The sequence below is a fragment of the Lactuca sativa genome, chromosome 1, assembly GCF_002870075.4.
Source record: "Lactuca sativa cultivar Salinas chromosome 1, Lsat_Salinas_v11, whole genome shotgun sequence".
NCBI classification, from domain to species: Eukaryota; Viridiplantae; Streptophyta; class Magnoliopsida; order Asterales; family Asteraceae; genus Lactuca; species Lactuca sativa.
The window spans coordinates 135,501,537-135,522,088 of NC_056623.2; positions in this window are offsets into that span (position 1 = coordinate 135,501,537).

Below are 20,552 nucleotides of genomic sequence, written 5' to 3' on the forward strand. Positions count from 1 at the left end.
GTGATCCGCTGTCTATCCGGCAGAACCGGAGGCATCGATAACATGGGACTCAAGCTCTTGGAATTGGTATGGAGCATATTCACCGGACACGATGTCAACTATGGGCAAATCCTTTGGGATGATTTCATTCAGTATATTCCCAAGGAGCACCCGAAGGAGAACCCAACCGAGCTCACATTTTCACGGTTCTGGTCGCTATGCATCTTTGACTTGCATGCAGATGCTGGCACCAACATGGGCAGTGACATCAACTTCTTTGTCACTGAAGATCTTAAAAAGTACAATCCTTGCTCCAATCAAACTGTATTTGGACAAATCCGCAGACTCCCCACTCAGTTTCTTACTTCTCTTGGTCTTGAGACTGCTGATGTATCAGACCACATTGAGGCTACGGAGGGTATTGCCCCATACCCTTCTACCCCGCCTCTTCTATCCGTAGTCGTTAACCCTGAGGGTACCACAGTCCCCTCTGCCACTACTTTATCCAACCTTTCTCAAAGAAGAAAGCAGTTAGTATCCAAGAAGAAACAAAGAACACCTAAGAAGGATGCTTTCAAACCAACCGCACCCACCAAGTAATGCAAAACCAAACCAACCACTATATCAAGCAGTGATTCAGAAGAGGACAGGCAACCGTTATCGGTCCTCAAGAAAAGAAAAACCACCACTACCCCTAGCCATATGCGTGACCAAACCGATGTTGAAGCCTCTCAAAAGGCTCCAGTAGTCCTTGGGGTGGCCGCAGACCCATTCATCACCACCATCATCTTTCAGTCATAATCAAAAAGTGAGTCTAATTCTGATTCTAATCATCATTGAGACACCCCTCCGGTATCACCCCAAAGGGATGATATTGGTTCTCACCCTAAAGTCTCCAGGGCTTCCCGACTGCATCTATTTTCTAAAGAGGAGTTGCACTCCATCCTTAATTCTGTCACCCAAACACTACAAACACCCTCCCATCCGTAGGGCACTTCTTTCGCCCATGCCAGAACTGGGCCGAGGCCAGACTTGACCACGGGTCAAGGAGACCAAGGAAGCCCAGGAAATCTTACTCTGATTTCATCTTTTACAGGTGGTTTAGGCACGGTGAGCACCAATGTGCTAGGATCCGTGAACCCAGGGGACACCTTGGTGCGAAATCAAGGAATTGACGGAAGTAACTCTAGGGATTCTTGGAGTCGTTATCAGCCAACAACCACAGCTGAAATAAAAAAATATGAAGCTTTACGAAGTGCTTTCCAAGCCCGCAAGGAGCAAAAAAAAATCAAGCAGCAGCAACAAAAAGAACAGGAAATCCAGTCCGTTGGTAAGTATTGGGGAAATGCAATCAGTAATGCCCATACTGTAGCAACCATTCAAAAAGTTCAGAACTGGATGAATCAAATGGCAGAGACAATGTTGAAAGCTCAAGCTTTAGGCGCAGCCGCGGGTACCTCCAAGGTTCCTCCTACTCCAACTTCCTTTCCATCTCCCACTCCTACAGTCAACCCATCACAAGACGAAGGCCCTGCAATCAAAGTTAGCTCAGCTCCTACCTTCGGTCTTGATGATGAAGACATCCAAGAAGTCAACAAGCCAAACCCTTTAGACGATGACCTGATGATGTTTGAAGAAGAAGAGGCGTCCAGCGGTTCTCAACATTCGACTTCCAAGCCTAAAGAGAAGCAGAAAAAGAAGAAGAATGTTGTCACCCGGAAGGAGTTCATGAGCCTACAAGCCAAAGTCGATCAGATCTTGGCTGCGGTTAAACCTACTCAACAACAACCTGAAGACACTCTAGGACCACAATCATTGATTGAAAGAATTGAAAGCCTGGAGACAAGGGAGCGCATGGCTGCTGAACGCATCTCTCGAAAAGTAGAGATGGGGATCCAGTCCCTTGACAACAACTGCAAGGCTGACCACAAGGAATTCTTGGCTGCAGCCGAACGCCTCATCTCAGAGGTGACCGCAATCAAGAAAGATCTACAGGCTACCATCGCGGATCAAGCCTCTCAATCTCAGAAAGTTATAGATGAGACTCATAATGCTTATGAGTCCACTATATTTGTTCTTCAAACGACGATCAACAGACTGCATAAATCTCTTTCCTCCAACTTCCATGGCCCTGAGATCCTCCAACTTACAAAAGAAATTCATAAGTTGCTCTTCAGCTCCTCCACTCCAACCAATTCTCAACTGGCAGAACTCCTAAAAGATCAATTCCAAGAGGTTTTTGCCAAAGTGGATGGACTTCGGCAATGGCTTGAGGAAGCACCTGCGCTGCATTCCTCAAGAGGGGGAAGTGAATAAGAAGAAGAAGTCCATCACTCTGATAATGTTCTTCATCATAGTCCCCCCATCATCACAAATAAAATTCCCTCACCGCAATCATCTCCCAAAAATCCTGAAACTCCTCTTCACTTCAAAAATCTTGAGGAGAACATGTCCTCACCAAGCCCAACTTATTCCCCTACCACAGCCCAAAAGAAAAGAGACTGGAGGACCACGAAACTTGCTGAAGAAATCTAGAGGCTTAGTGGTTTTGACACTCTCATAGATAAAACCCTTATCAACTCTTGGGTCAACCCTCACCGAAGGCTGCTAGATGAAGATTATATTCCCCATCTCACTTATGCAGAACCTCCTTAGGATGGCTACTAGGATGTTCCCATTTCACCCAATGCCAAATACTTTATAGCATTTGAGAAGTTTGACCAAAGTCTTCCTGATGCCAAGAGACTGCCTATGGAGTTTGAAAGACTGGCTCAATTCTTTACTAAACATTCCTCTCCCATAGAGCACATTTGGTCCAATGACAGGCTATCCGCATTTGTGAATTACAAGCCTCGGAGATTCATGAAAGCTGAATTCTTCTAGTACACCCTCACCCGAAGGGGACATGACTATGTCCGCACTCAAGCAGACTTTCCCCACATGAATTCAGAAGAAGTGTTTCTCATAGCCAAAGTGTTTCAGAACAAGGCTGAGAAGCATCCGAAAATGAAGACTGCACTCGATCGGGTCAACAACTTCTTGAGAGAAACGGTGTGCGACTTTGCCAAAATTGATGCGGACATCTATCCCATCATCTCCAAGAAATTTGATCTTCCACTTCTCGACCCCGCACCTATGCCAACCGAAGGCTTTGCTGACAGATCATTGGGTGCAACTCACTTCCCAGAGCTTGGCATCATTTTCAAAAGAAAAATCGACAATGTCAAATACTTCATTCCCATAAGTTCCATGAACCGCCTGTCCAAGAAACAACTTGACATCTTTCAGACCGCAGTTGAAAGATCAAAGCATACTACCGCAGAAGTCAAGTTCGAGATTACAAGAAGAATCAGATGGCTAGAAAACTTCAAGAAGTTCTGGTGGATTTTGATCAAGTTCCTCAAACTTGATAGCTAAATCAAAGTTAAAGAGGTCACTTAGGGGAAATTGTTGACTCATGGAAGTGACCGTCTTGAACTTAGCTACCACAACCATCTCTCTACCGCAACCATCTCTCTACCTCAACAACATCAGCACCCGGAGTCAGTTAGCGTATTCATTAGCTAGATTACTTTGTTTGTCTTTTATGTAATACACTCTATTATCCTGTATGCCTTGCATGGCTGCTTATAGAGTTGTAATCTAGTGTAGTTTTATGTCTCTATAAATAGAGACTTATTCTTATGTAATGTTTACCACTCCTTCTGTTCACTGATAACTTATGTATTTCATCTGAATACAAATTCCAAAAGTTATCATTCTATCACTCTTCACTCTCCACTTCTTACTTAAATATATCAGATTATTATCTCTCTTCGGAGCAAGTCCTTGTGGCTTATTCACTAAGTTTGATCTCACTTACTAACTTTGGTTTGAATGCATTCCAAGTTATGAATCAACTTACGTGTATTCTTGATATAACAATTGCCGTCATTTACATTAGATCCTTCGAGATTAACTATTCCGCTATATACTTCTTCTAACCATCTTGTTCAAGTGTGTCTCAAAGTTTTTCTCTCAACATTTCATCTGTCATTTATGACATAAAATTTACTTCCATTTACATTGAGTTTTTATTTGTCAACAATACTCTTGAGTAGACTATGATTCGTCGATAACCTTTTCTTGAAAGGTCTTTTGTGTCCATTGGCGACCTAGAAATACATGTGAGTTTTGAAAGGTCAAAGTAACGTTGGTGAGTCCACAGGTTTTGTATACTTGAAAATACTTTTCTATGTTTTGTTAAGTCAGCTCTTGTTGTATTGTTAATACTTTGGTAGTAGGATTTAGATAGTTTAGTAACTAGATTTGATCCTGACATTATGGATACAAAATGTATCATATTACTTTTGTTAGTATCTCTAAAATCTATTTTTGGTACTATGGTAAATTTTTTGTCCTAGTACTCCTTTATCGTGTTGTGTTGTACTACTATTCTCTTCGAGGCGTTCCTTAAAGATTTGGGAATTGAGTTTAATAAGGATAAGTTGAAATCAGTTCCTTGAGTTTTTGTGTACTATCATTAATTTTCTAATTAATAGCTTTGATAGTTCGTTTTAGTTTGACAATGTTTCAATGAGTTCCTATAATCGAGCTATGACTGTTGATCCCCGAAAACCTTGATGCTTCATCGGATGTTAAAAATGTGTTTAGAAAATTATGGTTGCTTCGACTTGCCGTCTGATTGTAGCTAGCAACCACATGCGGGAGTGTCAATCATGTATAGATCTATGCATAACTCTCTCGATTACTTATGATTTAGCGATTATAGGCTAAGGGCTAGCTCAAAATTTTCCAGCGTGTTGATGAATCGTGTCTCATCTAACTCTTATTGAGGTGGCGTCTCATGATTGGTCATGTTGTTACTCTTTGTTGTATCTATACAAGTTATATATTATTTGTCTTATATATATATATATATATATATATATATATATGTGTGTGTGTGTGTATGTGTGTGTGTATATATATATGTATATATATACATATATATATATATATATACACACACACACACAATATGTGTTTTGCATAGCCAAGTATTTCGGAAAAGTAACCATTAGGTACTAAGCTTACCCAAAGGGTGGCTATAATAACGACTAGAGGATCAGTGTTTCCTAATAATTGGCCATCATAACAACTAGGCATGACGTTTTCTATCATTATGAATCGGTATAACAACTAGGCATAATATTAACCTTAAATTTGGGCAGAGCATCCACTAGGAATAATATCATCCTAATGTTATGAGCATAATTATCTGACTACAATTAGTAATAATTATGTAATAGTTGCATTTTAACATGTATCCCCCCACCCCCCGGAAAAGGTTTTGAAATGGGGTCGTGAACTCACTTGTAAATCATGAAACCGTTGATTTAGGGTAGACTTCAGGAATCTGGAACTCGAGTGGCCTTCGGGAGCCAGTGACACAAAAATTGAGAGAGAGTGAGGTGCATTGAGGTGTGAGGAGGGATCTAAGTTTGCTATTTATATCAAATTTTTGGTATGTGCGCTATGCAATGCACATAGTGCAGTGCGCATGAACCACCTAGGTGTTGACACGTGTCCTCTTCTTATGATGCAACATCATCCGTATCCTAACGAACCAGGGTGTCTGAGTGTGTGTCACGCGTTGCATGCAGTTTCATACAAGGATGTGTTATACTCTTTGAAACTTCAGAACTCTCACATACAAACTCTATTCTAAATGAGTCTTATATATTTATGCAGATTTTGTTGTATACTACAACTTTGCTTTTGGTCATTTTGGCTAGTTATGACTTCCATTTTTCGAGTAGTTTTTGTTATGGTTATGATATTATTAAAATCATAACTCTCTTACATGGTTTCCGTTTTAAGCGTTCTTCGTGTCATAATTGCTACTTCGATTAGTACTATCACAAATGGAAATTTCCAAGTCTAGAAACCAAGCTAAAAGAGTCCCGTACATGAAATAGTTGTAGTTATGCTAATATTATGTCCTGGTAATGTAATGTTTTTGAGGATTATGCTACCCTAAAACTCCTATGAGCCATGAAAATTAAGGTAATATTGAACTTATGTCAAATATGATCACATAAACAAACATATTAAAGATCTTACACATCTAGACCATAAACTCTTCTTCTTGGACATGTTTGGCTATAAGCAACTCCGAAGGAGTCACATTGGCCGTGAACTCCTTCAAACACCCATAAGTGGACCGTGAAGCACCCAAAGCATCCAAGAATGACCATGAACACCTTTCTAGGCCACCTTTAGGCCGTAAACCACCTTGAGTGGATCCCTTTTGGGCGTAAAACACTTAAGGGGATTCTTTTTGGAGTGTAAACCCTTGTTTAAGGTCCATTTGGGCCGTAAACCCTTCCCTATTTCAAGGATGTTTACGGATTGTGAGTTGTTAATTGATTATTTCTAATACAAATCTCATCAAACTATGCATTATCCAACAATAAACCAAACAAACATCACATCCGATTCTTATCACCATATTAATGAGAGTAAACCCCTTTCCTCATTTCCAAAATTCATTTGCATACTGTGAACCTCCGTGAACTCTCCCAAAAAAGCTCAAGACTTAGTCCCAGAAACCATTTTTTTTTTCACAATCCTCCCTAGCCTTTGGTAAGTAATTCATGCCTTGAAATGGTTCATACATTTAATTAATGTGAATCTTCTACTCACACATAAAATATATGTTCATAACATTTTGCTAGTCATTCCTCAAGACATTCATCCAACACTTCAAGTGTTCTAGGCTCAAACTTCTCATCACACCACTTCATCCGAACATTCTCCTACACAAGGTGAGCTTCATACCCCTCTTGTTGATGTTTTCACGGTTTTCGGGGAGGATACAAGTCAAAGTTTTTTTAAATCTTGATATTTTTGCTTGTTATACATGTATACTAAGTTATATATGTGTTAAATCTATGAAAACTCCATATGAACTAGTCCTGGAATTTGAAATTTGGTGCAAGTTTCAAGTGCTTGAACTATAATCTACAAATGAGGTATAGAACCAAGATCTAATATGTTCCAAATCATGATCACAAATTATTAGGACAAAGACCATAAGGATTGCTTCAAAATTTTGCTTAACACAAGTTGATGAACAAAATATTTGGAAATGGTTAGATTAGGGAATTAATGATATTTTTGGGGACCACTTTCGGCCATATAAATATATAGGGACTATTTTGAATCATGGGATAAATTTGGGAAATTATTGAACATCTAAATTTTTAAAGGATCAAAAATGAAATTTATGATAAACAAGGGCCTTTTTGAATATTTTCTCAATTATAAGCCTAAAATGAGTATTTTAGAAGAAATAGGCCATTTTCAACAATTCACCAAGTTTTGAACCACTTATGACACTTTTTGTCAAATGTGGGTATTATTTGATACTTTAAAAAAGAAGGGCCATTTTTGCCAATATCGATAATATCAGATCATTTTTGATAAACATGATTCAATGTGGATTTTTTTTCAATAAACAAAACAAAACGATATACCTAGTCAACGATGCTCAACTAGTGTTACGAAACGAAAACGACATATCAATTCAACGAGTACAACTATTGTTATTTATTTAATTAATAATGGATTTCAACGAATTACACAAAAACCTGTTTGTATTCTAGTCAGACTATCTCCAATATATATATATATATATATATATATATATATATATGTATATATATATATATATATATATATATATATTAGTGTACGTCTAAAGTCATGTAAAGAGTTATAACCAGAGTCTCCTGGAGGGAGAGCCGGAATTTGTGTATAGATCTATACGTGGTTTACACGATGCACATTCGCTGTTCGCAATAGCTAAACCGGCCAGTCTAGGGTGACAAATGTCTTTAAACAAACGCGGGCGCCTGAGAAACGCCAGGATAGGCCTCCGTTATATTAGTATGGTTATCACGGTTCACTTATAATATAACAATGTATTGTTTAGAAATAAACATAAGTTATGCCTTTCGACTATAACAATGATTGTGTTGATACTTTAAACGAAGCTTTTACGACACAAGTATTAGTGTTTTAATACTACCATTTTATACATCAGAAAATATAGGATATTCTAGGAAAAATGATTGTATACGATTTCGAAAACAATAAACTAATACACTCAAGCAACTATACTTGATTGAAAACGAAACTACAACTATTTTGACAACAAAATATTGGATTTTCTAGTTTTTCCAACTATCACAGATTTTTATACAAAATGCTTATGAACTCACCAACATATTTTATGTTGACACTATTCAAACGACTTGTATTCTCAGAAAATCAATAAGCAGGTTTGTGGACCACGAATGCTGAATTATTTTGATGTAGTTTGGAATTTACTTACCATTGTTTCTTTTGTGTAATTCAAAAACCTGAACATGATGTAAAACAATGTATGTTTGATATATTGATGTATGATGTTTGGATTTGCTATGTTTCATTTATATCCAATTGATATGATACTGCACAATGAAGTCACCCGCATCCGGACGTTTCCAGCGTCTGGTCTGGGGGTTTGACAAGTACTACAATTGTCTTGTTGGTGACCTTTTCGAAAAGTCATCCATTCGCTTTGTCATTCTTGTCGTCATAAATTCTTACATACAGTAGGGATTTATTCGCTACCAAGGTTAAATATCACTCATACGAAAATTGGATTTTTGGGAAATTTTTTATTTATGGGATGGAGGTAGCTTATAAAATCTAGAAATGCTAACATGCTCTCAAAGTGATGCAATATTTCGTGTACCTATTTTTGAGCCTAACGGTTGATGTATTAAATATTAGAGTATATTGGGTTTTTACATGACCGTCCTTCTTATATTTTGTGTTTTATCATTAAATATTGGGTGGTTATATGAGCGTCCTTCTTACATGAAACCCAAAATGTGACATACTCTAATTTTAAGAACCAAAAAAAACTTTATTTAAATTTTAAAATTCATGATACTTCATTTGCGGAAAATGTTAGTATATAAAATCCTTTTGAGAACAATGATTGTCTGAAATAAAATCCTAAGGATGTCATAATTAATACAGATACCTAAGTTACAATGTAAAGACCTAATGGTCCCAAACATTATTGCATGCTACCTCTTAATCACTCAACATCCTAATCAAGTTTCAGTAGCTTAAGTCTTGATACCTATGATGCATACAAACTGAGTGGGCCAGGTTGGGAAACCTGGTGACATACATATGGATTTCAATCCGACAATTTTATCATATATATATATATATATATATATATATATATATATATATATATATATATATATATATATATATATATATATATATATATATATCTTATTCATGCAAAACCAACTGTTACCAAACAATGTATCTCAAACTTAGATACCAGTAAACCATTAATACCCATCCTAACCGATCCTCACATATCCAAGTCCATGATTATCAGGAAGGTAAATCGTTTTAAAGCAAGGGTTTGACTAGTAGCTAGTGGATTCCTTGGCTGGTGTAAGTGATAAAGGCACTCGATTCATTAGAGTATTTTGATGAATATGGTATCTCACTCCATCTATGTCTGTAGGTTTTGAACCCATACTAGCAACGTAATTCACAAGACCGTCTAGAATGATCAAGTTATTCATATTACTCTAGGAGAGGACCATACATACCATTATAGTTGCCTCATACAAACCAACCATTGCTAGTCATCCGAGAAGAAAGATTGTACTCCTGTACGTATCTTGTACCATCCACACCTAAAAGTGTTAAAAAATAGAACTCTGCTCTCTGTTCCTAACTTACTCACATTATCTGAATGAGACTACCCAATATTAAACTTACTTGAACTAGGCTTCTATAACAATTCTTATCTCATTAACGAGCAAAAGTACTAAGCTTCCTACACTAACTCTATTTATGCAACGCTATCTTAATTTAGTGTATATGTTTGACATAAAGTATTTAGGTATTAATATACTTGTATCTTTCTCTCTAATAATATTTCTAATATTATTATCATGTAATATATATATATATATATATATATATATATATATATATATATATATATATATATATATATATATATTAATACATATAGAACCATATTTGGTTCGCCGATCGTTTATCATTAAATACATTTCTAATGCATATTCCACGCAATAAGCATATAGCTCACATATAAACTTTTCAACAGATATTTAATACTTTAATTAATACTTGCATTAAAACCATGTTCATGGAAGTGACTATGCACTCACCTGACTTATGTGGATGACTGGTGATTTGGGAATAGCTTCGCCTAACACCTTAACTTTTCCTTTGACATGACCTAAGTGTGATTAATATTAAGTCATAGTCCAATGTTCCTGGTGAGTAATGATACTCTAGATTCATTACTAATCCTAATTTCTAGATCAAGACCCATCAAATAAGGAACAACCAGGTAGGATCATATTGGAGGTAGGGTCCGTTTATATGCAAAGTATACTCTTTGGAAATCCCACTTTAGACACCTCACTATATACAACCTAGTCATCATCCGCGTAATTAGATCAATCAGTATTACAAAATCAAACTTTTGATAAATCTTATTTATAGATCCATAATAATGATTATGATCATAAATAAAAGTTACAATGAAAGCAATATAAGTGTAGCTTAACATGCAGAGATTTTCCTGATAAAAGTTCAAAAACTGCACTGGCAAAACTTTGACTCGAGAGCTTCTACCTTATAGGCTCTTAGAGACGCCAGAGCCTCCCTAGAAAACCTTAATTGCTAAAGAAATTCGAGTTTTTTTTGGAAGAAATTCATAGGAATCGCTCTGGTGGTGTGAGGGAATGCAATGAGGGATGCCTGCTATCTGTAGGGCGAATTTCATGGAGGCATGCCACGCCCTAGCTTAGGTCAACCTCCCTCCTTGCGAGGCGTAACCAACTTTTAGTGGATCGACATAGCTGGCTTCTAGAAGCACACGCCGCGCCTCCTGCACTTGGTGCTGCCGAGAAATCTTCTACAATTTTCAATTAGACTCCATCGGCTCATTCTCACTTTATTTTTAAAGTAATATTTTCAACAAGCTTAGACTGTTAAATTCCGTGTAAAAATCATAACTCTTCCACAAAATATCCTTTCTCGACTGTCCTTTTATTGATGAAATCCTAATTACAAAATCTTAAATTCGGTTTCTGTTTCGCACACTGCCTAGATTGTTTTGCCTATGAATTGACTTTTTTAAATTCGGTTTCTGTTTCGCACACTGATTTGCTGCAACTTCAAAAAATCATAACTTCTTCATATAAAGTCAAATTTGGATGTTCTCTTTATGTGCTTTCTTTGCTACAACTTTGGCTAATATTATTTATCCTAAATAACCTTCTATCCAAATGATGTTGTATCGCTTATCGATAAATGCCCTAAGTGACTTATAACATGTAGTCTGTAATGCACAAGAATAGTAATCTCCATATTCGAGGGCTCAAATTATAATAAGTATCACTTATGCTATATTAATGTCTAGCCTGATGTTGTCGGTGTTACAATTATCTCCCCCTTAGAATGAGTATGTCACGGAATCATCAACAAAACACAGCTTGTATAATGATTATGCACGTTACCTTTCCATCGTAGGTAATAACTGTAACTCTTATGTCTTTCCAAATGAGTATCAAATTCTTGGACTTATTAACTATTGGCAGTTCTCAACCTTGAATTTTCTCTTCATTTTATTTTGGGCTTTCATTCCTAACATTCGAGTTACACACTTGACGTTCATCGAAGACCTATGCTCCTTTTATAACTGAGTTAAACCAAGACAATGTCTTTACTTTTGCTATCATAGTCGACAAAATGGTCATACCCTAATGATCTTATGCAATTGGCTAGACTTAGGTCTCTTAGAGTCAGACTCTAGCATGAAATACACCTTCCTTCATGTTCTAATATGCTACAACCACATCATTATAGGTAGCACCTACTAGCTGCTTTGCCTTAACGATGGTTGGGATACTTATGTTGATTGCTTCAATTATCTTTACCTTAAAACCCTTGACTAAATTCGTACACTACATCAAACATGGTTCTCTGAACCAAGTAACTTACTTTCCATATTTATCTTAATCGGACATGATTCGTTATGACTACCAAGGTTGGAATAACGTTCATTTTTTAGTCATTAGCCAAATGATGGTAGCGATGGATACAAGCAAAAGAAAACTCAACTACTAGTGCCTTAGTAACGTCGTGACTCTTCCTGATCTAATTGCGAGTCCTGTGATTACGATAGTATAGGCCTATTCTACCTTTCATACCTACTGATAGTCAGTCCTATATTTGTCATGTGATCCCCAAGTGACTAAATGAGAAAAGAATCATACAATAACTTAACACACTGAATAGTATGGAATAGCTAGAGATTTTATATCTTCTAAAAACGATTATAATCATAAAGTTTATTATGCTCTAAGCCTCTCATATCAAACTACATACTACAATATTATCTATGTGGGATGACCATTTCATGTCCTAAACTTCTTGGACAACCAGCTTCCTCCTACTAACCTCATGGGGCAATATCCGCTCTCTCCTTTATAGCTCTCAGAGTCATTCGAAATGTTTGTGCCTTTGGTTAGATGTACATTGGCTAGAATAGTGATCGATCTTGCCATATCTGTAGCATATCACATCTTCTATTCATTGCCCAAAATGCTTCTTTATGTATTTTCACACCATTTTGCCTCTTTGTTTCCCCCAGACTTCTTATTGTTGGGGTTAGGTTTTAAAAACCTACTTTTTATTGGGTTTTAAGGATCCTTCATTCTTCCTATTCCCTTCAATTTTATCTTGGTCATCAGTTCCCCCTTGATTGTGTCTTCAAGATATTTGGAAACTTAGAGAACTACTTCCAAAGTATTTGCTACTTTCACTGTTGGACCGGAATCCATTGGCAGTCCATCAAAAAATCTTTTTTATCTTGGAAATTTCAATAGGAACCAAGTAAGGAACTAACTTCATTTTCTCATTAAAGGATAAAGCATAGTTGCTAACGCCTATCTTTCCTTTCTTCAGATTTGGAATTCCTTTCTTACTTTGAAAAGGTCTCTTGCTGAGTACAATTCTCTTATTAACTACACAAGGAAGTCCTCCCATGCCATCTTCCTTGCTTCTCCCTTTAGCAGAGTTTTATGAAATTGTTCCCACCAGCTTAACCCTCTAGTCTTTAGTTCTTTGGCTGCAAAGATTGTTTTCCGTTTGTTGCTACAATCATAACCATGGTTGTAGAACTCGCTACTCGGTACCTACTCGGCAGACTACCGAGTAGCGAGTAGTCGGGAGTACTCGGATTCGGTAATTCATATATAAATATTTTTAGGGTAAATATATATGTCAAAATCATAAGTTAAGACCATAAGTTGAATGAAATATATAACAAAATTAGATACGTGGGAATACACAAAAACTAAAAAATACATAAAATGGTCCAACTTTGTGAATAATTATTGAAAATTTAAGATATATATGTAGTAATAATCACATATGTGTGTGTTAAATAATAAATCATTAAGTATACTATGCATATTAATCTCTTAGTTGGCCAAGTTTTACAACAGTGCTCGCTTCAATAAGGGGCCGATCAGGGAGTACTCGGATTTTGTAACTCGCCTCGGCAACGGGCCGAGTAGCGAGTACTCGGGCGAGTACTCGGCCAACTCGGCGAGTTTTACAACACTGATCATAACTTTCAAACGCCATTTCCATTTCATATATCCAATCCATAACAATAACTTGCGTTGGTTCTCTAAAAAGACTTGTTGGTTTGGATACCATGAATTCCTCATACTGGCATCCATTTATTTCAATCTCTTCTTCAGTTTTGTTTCTTTAAAAACATTGTGGTTCAGTTTCATTTTTAGCTTTACTACTACATCCTTCTCTAGGCTTATCGTCATTCAACACTAGTTCAACAATCTATGCAGTGACTTATCTCCCATTATCTTGGGCAGTTGATTGGTCTTCTCTATTTTTTAGCTTGAATTCGCTGAATCATGGCTTGGACTCCTGCCATCGGGATCTATTTAGATGCCGGAACAACTTCTGGTGCACTCTCGATCACATGTTGAGGTTCAGTTTGTTGATTTTCACCACTATTTCCTAGTCTGCTACGCGTCCTCACCATGATTTTCTGTACACTAGAGCAATTTGTTCAAGGTATCGGATTCAAGTGCATGTTATGATAGGGAAGATTATATTTATGTTCAAACACGTAGATCCTCCTTATCCCCCCAAAAATTCATATCTCAGTTCTAATAAATTAATTAGAATCGTAAACACATAAATTTTCCAAACCAAGGTCGAAAATAGACCTTAGATCCTTTTTTTAATAATAGAAATTTGGGTAAGCGACCTAAGGCATGCTATATTACATATCATTTAGCATATATAAGTCATTTCTCTTAATGTATGCTAGTGTATAATATAGTAAATAAGGTATTCAGCCTAAGTTATGTTATATGATAATCCTTATTTAGCACATAATACTATTTAAGGCATATACCCTAAAATATACTAGTGCTTGTGTCTATTTATATATCCAACCTAAGGTATACTAGATACACGTCTCACAATCATTGCGTAGAACTCTAAGTTTAAGTCTACAAATCCTCTTTACTCCTAGTTCGCTTAAACTAATGCTCTGATCCCAACTATAACATCGACTAAATTTTAGAACCAAAAAGAACTTCTTTTACACTTTAAAATTCACGATACTTCATTTGAGGAAGATCCCAGTATATAAAATATTTTTTAGAACAATGATTATCTTAAATAAAAATCCTAAGGATGTCATAATCAATACTAATACATAAGTTACATCTTAAAGACTTAATGGTCTTTAACACTATTGCAGACTGTGTCTTAATCAAGATTCATATTAAAATGATATTGCTAAATAACATATGATCATATGGGTCACACGAACAACGACTTGATACATATTATTTTTTATTATAAATTGATTTTAATAAATATTCAAAAACTCTTATAATAAATTGGGAAAATATTTATTTCAAGGAAATAATTATTTTACAATACAAGTACACATTATTTATAATGTATGAATTAATAAGCCATATACATCATTTTAGACAAGGTAAGCATTTTGTCTTTTATCAAAAGACAAAGTTTATATCTTATAAACTTTGAGTTTATAAAATATAAACCAAATATTCTCTTTTTCACCATCATGGTCGGCCATGCACAAGTAAAAGAAGAAGCATGACTTTCTTTATTGTTTAATTAACAGTATTCAAGGTATGGTGCATGCTACAAGGTTGTCTAAAATTCTTAATGGTTCACGAATCTTTGATTAACATTCTACTTTAAATAGTGAAGAGTTCTTTCCTTTTGATCACTCCACTTTTGCAAAAGCCGAGATCTCTCCCCCCTCTCCATCTTCTCTCTAAATTCCTGCACTTTGAAGATATTTGTTTCTTGCATTCTCTCTTTAAGTCATAATTTTATTTTGACTTAAAGCTTAAGAGTTGTAACTATCATTACATCAAGTTGGAACGTTGTGGTGTCTCAAGGGTTCAACCTCACTCAATCAACTTCCAAGCCTCCCCTAGAGGACTCCAAGTGCTTCAAAGGTTATTACTATTTCTTCTTTCTTTGGTTGTGTTTTAAATCTTTCTTTTACTTTCAAGATGATCCTTTGTGGGTGATAAGATGTTTATGTTATTTATAAAACTCAAGTTTTTTATTTGCCAGTGTTTTTAGTTTTTGAAACTAAGTTTTAAATGAAACCCAACAATTGGTATCAGAGCCACCATGGAAGTTTTGTTAGACTTTTTGATTTATGGAAATCTTAGTTTTTGATAAAACAAGTCCAAACATATTTTCTTTGACAAATTTATAATTGTTATTTTTATGTAACAAAACTTACATGCATAAACAAGCCTTGGACCATTTGTGTTGTTTATGTGATTTGTTTGAAAATGGTTTGTAATATTTTTTATTCATAAAATATGTAATAAAATTAGCTAGTTTTTATTCTTGTTAGTTTTATAATAGATTAGTTTGACTAGATTTATTTTATGAAAAAATGTAACAAGATGAAGATGGAGGCCATTTCTTGAAGAACCATGGAGACCCACAACTTTATAAAGATTTAATAAAGGTTGATAACTTTAATAAAGTTTTTAAAAAATTGCAACAAAGTTGGTTGTCATTGCAAGTGGGAGCTTGAAGATCACATGAAGAACAAATTGTAATGTTTGGTCCCGTTGTCCCTTAGGAAGGACATAACACTTTTGTGTTGGCTCACAAAAGTGTTAGATTGTTTAAGCCTTGTTTATGTCAAATTCGTGCTTGTGTTGTCTATTTTTAAGTAAATACTTTGTGTAGCTGATAATTTAGTTTTTCACACACCCAAGCTATTTTTTTAGGACAAAAATAAACATCACATGGAGTTTAGATTTAAGAATTTATAAATATGGACATGTATGTAACATATTCTAGCCATAAAATAAAAACCGACTTTATAAATTGTTAACACGACAACTTTTGAAATTTTGAATTATAAGTGTAAAAAAAATCAAGTTTTTTTTGTAACTTATTAAAATTCCAAAGTATTATTTAATAAACGAAATTTTTATTAAACAATATTAAAAGGTTCTAAATGGCTCAAACACAAACTTAATACTAGGTATTAATTTTAAAATTGAACGAAGCCGAAATATAAAAAACCCGTTTTTTTTTTTATAAAACCTTAAAAGTGATTTTAGAAAATTGATACCATGACATATTGGATGCATGCAATTGTCATGATATCACATGTTTATATAGAACAATAAAACATTCAAATCCCTTTTTCAAAATGAAAGTATATGCCATCCAATTTTAGAAACATTTGCACATCACTTGTATGATGCTAGTGGGATAAATGATACCTAACCATTAGTATCATCTTTTGATGGCCAAAGTATTTTTGCGATTTCTATAACCATGTTATAGACCAATTATACAAGTTTCTCTAATTGGATGAATTGATTGGAACCTTTTGTGATATAGGTCACCTAAGCAAGAGTGTTCCAAGGCATAGATGAGACCAAACATGTCCAATTAGCAAAGGGATTGTTAAGTGTCTCATACGTCCAGTAATTAAATGGTGTAATTAATACAAGTTATTTATATTGTTAAAATTGAGTAAATGGGATAAATGATACCTAACCATTTATTTGATTTGTAACTTGGATCCTAGACTTTAAATAAATAATTTTTTTGTAAATAAAAAGGGTATTATTATTTAAAGAATTAAATAGTAAATTAAAACCTTGTTAAACTTTTGTAGATGGCTGCACCAACTACTGTAACACACGAACCAAGGAACATTCAATCAATTCTTGAAAAAGAAAAACTCAACCACTCAAACTTTTTGGATTGGCATAGAAATTTGAGAATCGTTTTGAAACAAAAAAAGAAAGACTTTGTCCTTGAAAAAAAACCCCTCATGAACCACCTGCTCTCCCAAAGGTTGCACATGATGCATGGCTAAAACATATAGATGATTCACTTGATGTTTCGTGTCTTATGCTTGCCTCTATGGTTCCCGATCTTTAGCGGGATCTAGAACACTATACTGTCTTTGAGATGATTGAACATCTCAAGGAGATGTTTGGTAGACAAGCTAGAATAGAAATGTTCGACACTATGAGAGCACTCCATGCCATGAAAATGGAGGAAAGTGGGAATGTGAGTACACATGTTCTCAAGTTGAAAAGTTACATGGATCAATTGGAGAGATTGGGCTCTCCATATCCTCAACACTTGGCTACAAACATCATTCTGAAATCTTTGGCAAAGTCTTACAATGCGTTCATCATGAACTATAACATGAATATGTGGGAGAAACCTATTTCTGATTTCCACGGGATGCTAAAAACTGAAGAGAAAAATGTCCTAAGTAACCCCCCACCCAAATGCTCATGATTAGGGAAGGAAAATTAAAGAAGAACAAAGGCAAGAACTTCAAGAGAAAGCCACAAGATAGCAAGGGGAAAAGGAAGAAAGCTCCCAAAAACCCACCACCCAAGAAGAAGGAAAAGGTTTCCAAAGATGACAGATGGTTTTAGTGTGGAGTTGTCGGGCATTGGAAAAAGGAATTGTCCTAAGTACCTTGTTGAGTTGAAGAACAAGAAGGTCGAGAACGACCCTTCAGGTATATCCATTTTCATGATTGAAATGAGATTATTTACTTTTTCATCTAACACTTGGGTATTAGATACTAGTTGTGGAACTCATATTTGTAATTCGTTGCAGGGGTTTAGAAAGAGTAAGGAACTGAGAGCAGACGAGATGGTATTGCATGTCGGTAATGGAGCACGTGTTGTGGTCCAAGCTTTAGGACATTTTGATTTATGTTTACCATCTGGTCTATACTTGACATTATACAATGTGTGTTTAATTACTTCTATTACTATAAATATCATTTTAGTTTAACGTTTGAGAAAATATGGTTATGATTTCAAATTTGTTGATGATAACGTTCACTCCTTCTCGAAAGGAATCTTCTATTTTGAGGCTATACCAATAACAAGAATTTATGGATTAAACCTATATGACAACTCAAACAATAAGTCCCTTTATCATGTTAACACCAAAAGGATCAAACCATACTTGAATGAAACATAACTATGGCATTGTCGCCTTGGACATATAAACAAGAAGCGCATATCCTAACTCCAAAAGAGTGGACTTTTGGGGGCAAATGACATTGAGTCATTTGACATATGTGAATCTTTTTTACATGGAAAGATGACAAAATCCCTTCTTTGGAACAAGTGAAAGGGCAAGTGTTTTATTACGCATCATACATACCGATGTATGTGGACCTTTCAAAACAATTTCTAGATATGGTGAGAGATATTATATCACCTTCACCGACGACTTCAACCATTTCAGTTATGTGTATTTGATGAAACATAAAAATGAAGCATTTGAAAAGTTTAAATTTTTTCAAAGTGAAGTTGAAAATCAACTCGACAAAACAATCAAAATCATTCGTTCAGATAGAGGAGGCGAGTACTTGAGCCAAGAGTTCCAAGACCATCTAAGGAGTCATGAGATTATCTCACAACTCACTCCACCTATAACACCACAACTTAATGGTGTTTATGAGAAGAGAAATCAGACATGACTTGATATGGTTCGATCTATGATGAGTTAAAGTACCCCTCCTTTATCATTTTGGAGTCATGCTTTACTCACCGCAGCCTATGTCTTGAATATGGCACCAACTAAGAAGGTAGAGAAAACAACTTATTAGATGTGGTATGGAAAACCTCCATCCTTATCTTATATGAAAGTTTGGGGATATGAAGCTTATGCTACACAAGAGACTTCTAACAAACTTGAGCCTAGATCTACCAAATGCATCTTTGTAGGATATCCTAAAGATTATTTAGGATATTACTTCTAAATCCCTAGCGAGAATAAAATTTTTATTTCATGAAATGTTGAATTCTTAGAAAGCAAGTTTCTAATGGATGAGGCTAGTGGGAGCCGTTTGGAACTTGAAGAAGATCAAGAAGCTCAACCTGGTGCATATTTAGTTGGCCTAGTATCTAATATCAAACTACATACCAAGAGGTTGTTGAAGATGAAGAGATCATTATCCTTCAACCTACTGAAACACAAAACGTTCGCAGATCCAGTAGAACTCGTCGTGAACCTAAGAGATATGGATTTTTCATTGATGAGTGCTTCGTAATGATGAATGCTGATGAGCCGATCAACTACCAATATGCAATGTCAGATCCCGAATCTGACAAATGGCTTGAAGCCATGAACACTAAGATACAATGCATGAGAGAAAATAAAGTTTCGGACTTGGTTGATCTTCCTCCCAATAGCAAGACTGTTCGAAGTAAGTGGGTCTTCAAGAAGAAGACTGACATGAATGTCAGATTAGACACATTCAAAGCAAGATTGGTTGCTAAAGGATTCACTCAAACTCTTGGGGTTGATTATGATGAAGCATTTTCACCGGTCTCTATGATTAAATCAATTGGGATACTACTTTCCATAGTTGCATGTTATGACTATGAGATATGGTAAATGGATGTCACAACCGCTTTTCTAAATGGACACTTGGAAGATGTCTATGTGGTTCAACCCAAAGTTTTGGTCGACCAAAAGCATCCTAATAAAGTGCGTAAGCTCAAGAGATGCATTTATGGGTTAGAACAAGCATCTCGTAATTGGAATCATCATTTCGATGATGAAATCACTAAGTATGCTTTTATTAGAAATGAAGATGAATCTTGTGTTTACATGGAAACTAGTGGGAGCTCGGCCATATTCTTGGTCCTAATACGTGGATTACATATTAATCATGGAAATCACATTCCAACTTTACGAGGTGTGAAGACTTGGCTTGGAAAGTGTTTCTCAATGAAGGACCTAGGTGAGACACAATACATTCATGGAATCAAAATATATAGAGATAGATCAAAACGATTAATAGGTCTAAGCCAAGGTACATATATTGAGAAAGTATTGAAATGTTT